The sequence below is a fragment of the Cryptotermes secundus genome, unplaced genomic scaffold (assembly GCF_002891405.2).
Source record: "Cryptotermes secundus unplaced genomic scaffold, Csec_1.0 scaffold2111, whole genome shotgun sequence".
NCBI classification, from domain to species: domain Eukaryota; kingdom Metazoa; phylum Arthropoda; class Insecta; order Blattodea; family Kalotermitidae; genus Cryptotermes; species Cryptotermes secundus.
Genome location: NW_019743190.1, coordinates 59760 through 64730, shown reverse-complemented (window position 1 = coordinate 64730; position 4971 = coordinate 59760). Strand labels below are relative to the sequence as shown.

The 4971-nt window shown below is 50.7% G+C and overlaps 1 pseudogene; it reads left to right on the top strand.

Annotated features, from left to right (window-relative positions):
- Nucleotides 1-1231: 1231 nt before the first annotated feature.
- LOC111874085 lies at nucleotides 1232-3350 on the top strand (annotated as a pseudogene).
- The last annotated feature ends 1621 nt before the right edge of the window (nucleotides 3351-4971 follow it).

The following is a 4971-nucleotide window of genomic DNA, read 5'->3' as shown; positions in this document are numbered from 1 at the left end:
CCTTCTCTGAAGGATGATGGTCCAAGTGGGCCAATTTTGGTAAAAAGAACTGGCGCTGTGGGATGAACTAAACACCGGGTTAAGGCGGCTAAACCGGAGCTCATGGGAGACCATGAAAGGCGTTGGTTGCTTAAGATAGCAAGACGGTGGCCACGAAATTCTGAATCCGCTAAGGAGTCTGCAACAACTCACCTGCGGAATCAACTAGCCCTGAAGATGGATGGCGCTAATGCTCCGTGCCCATACCCGGTCGACGGAAGACAGGGCTGTGATGCCTAAGCCCCGGCGAGTACAAGGGCGCGGCGGTGAGGGCGGAAGGATCCGGGCGTGTGCCCGCCTGGAGCCGCCGCCGATGCAGAGAACCGCAGTTGCGGCCGTGTCCGGGTCGTCCCTTCGGACCTTGAAAATCCGCGAAAGGGCTACGCGGAGGTGTCGCGCCGGCTCGTACCCATATCCGCAGCAGGTCTCCAAGGTGAGGAGCCTCTAGTCGATAGACTAATGTAGGTAAGTGAAGTCGGAAAATTGGATCTGTATCTTCGGGATAAGGATTGTCTCTGAGGACCGGGGCGCGTCGAGCTTGGTCGGGAGCGGGCCTGCGCTTAAGAGCCGGACCTGGGCGTGGCGAAGCCGCGAGGCGGATCAGAGCTCGGTCCCGTGCCTTGGCCTTTAACGGATCTTTCACGCTGCGAGGGCCCGCGCTTACTCGCGGCGCTCTCTTCGGCCGCGACTCAACGGTCGACTCAGAACTGGCACGGACTCGGGGAATCCGACTGTCTAATTAAAGCAAAGCATTGGGAGAGCCCTAGCGGGTGCTGATGCAGTATGAATTCTGCCCAGTACTCTGAATGTCAAAGTGAAGAAATTCAAGTAAGCGCGGGTAAACGGAGGAAGTAACTATGACTCTCTATGGAGACCATAGCTGCTAATGGCAGAACATCTAGCCAAAACATGCATGCGTGCATGTCGTGCGCCGCCTCCCCGTGGTCCCGCTGGAAACGCAGTGTCTCTGAGACAACTGCGGCTAAAGGTGCGCGTGAGAGATGTAAATCCCTTCTTTACGTGGTTCCCCGCGGGCAAGAGCGATCATCAACTGGCTAAGAGTGGTATTTTCTCAACCCCCTCCGAACTGGGAAAGGAGGGGTCTGTGCCTCCCCTTCGACGAACATGGCAATGAAACTGGTTTTGAGTTAGGAACAGGACATCCTCCGGGCAGGCCGAACCAATATCAAAAATGAATAGGTGTATAATACAAAGCCTCGGATCTGAGGAACCTCAAGCTCCCGAGACCCCAGAACATTCAGGGGAGCGCACTGTTGAACGACCTGGCGTGAATGAAGGACATGACTATGGCTTGTTTGTTGGAGCCGTAGAGTTACCGGTGAGGCTTCCGTACTTGGGGCCTCTGATATATCCAGGATGCAGGACAATGTTGACTTCTGAGGAAGCCCTCAGCAGCCATCAACAGAGAGCCCACCCCGATGCCCAGACGAGGTGGGTTTTTTATCGTTGTGATACGCCCTTCATGACTTACCGCAGTGTTAAATGTCGCTTACCCAAATTGACTGACAGTGACAAGAGATCTCCCTTGCATGGCTGGAACAAGGTTTGAGTCTCAGAGAGGTCTCTCGTCTCACAAGAGGCGTGCTCACCCCGAATCTTCGGAACGAGGAGTTACTTGGGCCACATCCGAGAGCTGAACTGCGTCCAAAAGCACAGAGACCCTCAATCTGGAGTCTTGAGGAGATATGCATCCTGGAGCAATATGGGGGACTCTACGCTCTCGATCTCCATATTAACATGAAGATAGCTGTTCACTTGCCGTTCAAAACGAATAAAGAGGTAAGCAACTATCGAATGGAAAGCCGAAACATGTCTAGAATGGCACCTGACGCGAGCCGACAGGGGCTTCGTTCTAATGACGGCTAAATTATATTTGGGGTGCCTGGGTCCTGGGGCCTGCTGGTCAGGTCCCTTCGCTCTCTGGGAGTGTATTTTCGTCGCTTGACAGTGCACAAGATCCCTGTTTTAATAGCAACATTTTAGGGGGCTTGGGCTTGCTGGTCAGGTCCCTTCGCTCTCTGGGGCGGAAAGTTCGCCGCTGGCCGGTGAACCGGAAATCTGTTTTAATAGCGACACGCTGTATCCGGATCGTACACCGGAGGTTTCAATTTTACTGTGAGTTTTGACCAGCAGCCCGATGCGCAGACATCTCCATTATTATCAGTGAGCTCTGTCGGCACCGCCGCTGTAGGATTTGAACGAGGGGTCTTATCGTGCAGTAGGCCCCGAGACTTTTTAAATCCAGAACAGATTGCACATTGTGCAACTGATGACCTGGCATTGAACGTGTCAGAACAGGCGGTAGTCCCCTCTCGGGGTGAAATCTGTGAATCTGACAAGAGCCATCCGTCGGAGCAGGGGTTAAACCCCGATGACCCGTCGCAGATTCCCGCAGCGGAACAGGTCTATCCGTCTTCGGAGGATGAGGCTGATGACCCGCTAGCGCAATTCAGGGCGTGAAGAAGAAGGGTGGCTTCCTTCACTCTTAAGATCACGACCGGGGTTCTTCCAGCCTTAGTAGACGACCTCCTTAGGAGACTGAGGGATGGGGACACCCAGTCTCCTGTTACGCGCGGGGAGGTAGAGGAAGTGGTTTCAGCTCTCACTAGAACGATATTGGGTGGCATGGCACCCAAACCGCGCGTTGAGAGCAGGAAGAAAAGGAGGACATGTAGTAGTCGATCCAACCATGCGGCTCGCAAGTGTACAACGTATGCAAGATGCCAGGACTTGTACAGAAGGCGGCCGCAGCGACTAGTGGAGTGGGCGGTCGGAGACCAAAATGGAGATGCTCTTCTGGATGCTCATGACCAAAGACTGACTCACGAAGCCTTTGAAACCTTCTATATTGGGCTCTGGGTTGAGTCCGCTGTATGCAATATCACTATGCCACCAAGTGTGTCTAGGCACACGGGACAAATTCTGAAGGAGGTTACGCCAAAAGATATCCGCCTAAAACTAAGGAGAACAAAGAAAGACTCTGCCCCTGGACCAGATGGTGTAACAAAAATATGGTGCAGAGTATGAGAGCATAATCTGAAGTTCTTGCGAAGGTGTTCAATTTAGTGATGCTCACCGGTTACTTCCCCAGTTTTTGGAAGGTACACAATACCTCTCTAATTCCTAAGGATGGAGGTAGCCCAATATAAGTCGATAACTGGAGACCAATTACGATTGTCTCCTTACTCAGCCGGATCTATACGAGTCTCTTAGAAGTCAGGCTGAGGACAGATACAGACATCCATCAAAGGCAAGTAGGGTTCATGCCTGCCAGCACTTGTTCCCACTGACTCGTGTCGCTCTCACTGCCTCATACACTGCTGACCCCCCCGCAGACGTAAGGAGGCGGGGCCTCGTATACAGGATTGCCAAGCGTCTTCCACGGGCAGTGTTGCTACATCACCGATGCTTTTCAAAAGTAGCTTCGACAGGAGCGTCGCACTCGTAACAATGTCACAGCAAGTAATTTGGGAATTTAGTTGAAACGCCTGAATAAATGACAAACCAGGATTCGAATATTGTACCTCGCTCTTCGGCGTCATTTAAGACGCTGTCAGTGTCTAACAGCACGCCACGACCGTGTATGGCGCCTGCAGACAAGGAACTACGCATTTAAGAACTTGAATACATATAAGCAGGAGTCCGGAGACTGGGTGGGCCATGCGTTATTTGCGAATTCAAAAGGGAAGAGAGAAATTTCGAACTTCCTTGACTGGAATAGATCCCTGGCTGTCCAGTTCGCGGCAAAACTCTTTAGGTATCGTATCATTTACAAATTTCTTAAATCGACTGGCGCAGATGGGAAAGAAGAGGTGAATATAAAATTCTGATTGCCAAATCTTATGGAAAATTTACATATTGAAAGTAATGTGACATTATTAAGACGAATCCCATGGAAGTAAGTTATTGGGACGTGAAATTGAATTAACCTTGCAGGGGGAGATGAACCTTTGTGTTGCATAACACCTGGGGATATCGAATGTCGCTGTGAAGCGGGTAACATCTCCACTCCATAATCAGGAGTTATCGCGTTCAAATTTCAGGCGAGACTGAAATTTTCGTGGTCTCCCTCAGTCGCATGAAACGAATGTCGGGATTGTATCTTGAATTATGGAATGATCGCCTTCCTCCAAATCCTTTCCAATTTATTATTTGCAATTCGTCCCATAATCCAACGATGTAGATTATGCATTCTGCGCGCGTCACTGAATGCATGTTGAAAAACCAGGGGATTTCTTGGTCAGGCATTCAGGAGAGATTCTGAGGGGCAGTGGGCAAAGTCACCATGAAGCAGCAGGTACTGTCTGATGACAAGGCAGGGAGCCGCGGTGACGTTGCCGATGAACTGGGAAGTCCAGTAATGCCAGAGTTGAAGAAGAAATGGAACATGTGGTATTTTTGTTGCAGGCTGACCTGCGAGATTTGTGCGATGACTTGACCCTTCGAAAAGAGAGAGAGAGAAATATAATAAAAATAACAGACGAGTAAGTGAAAAGAGAACCGTTGGGGAAATGAGAGGGAACTTTATTTTGGGAGCAAGAAATAGCATAATTTTGTCAGGAGGTTCCCAGGCTTTGCCCGCTCCTCCCTCTGATAAAGTCAGTGTGAAAGTGAAGACGTTATGACGGTTAGAAGCAGTGGCTTGAGACAGGGACCTGAATGCCTGGCGAATTGCATAACTTGATGGCCTAACATCAGAGCAATTTAAGTCTGACGAACTGAAACCGTGAGGCCTGCGTGAGAGGCGGGCAGTGGCGATTTGGGAAACATAATCAGCGAACCCGTGTCAAGATGGCCGACTTCTAGCTAGCAGTCCTGCAAACAAGAATATTGCATTTCCATTACGTTTCCCTATCGCACGTGCTGCTGCGTTGTTGATAATCTGAACTGCATGCCAAGCATGACAATACA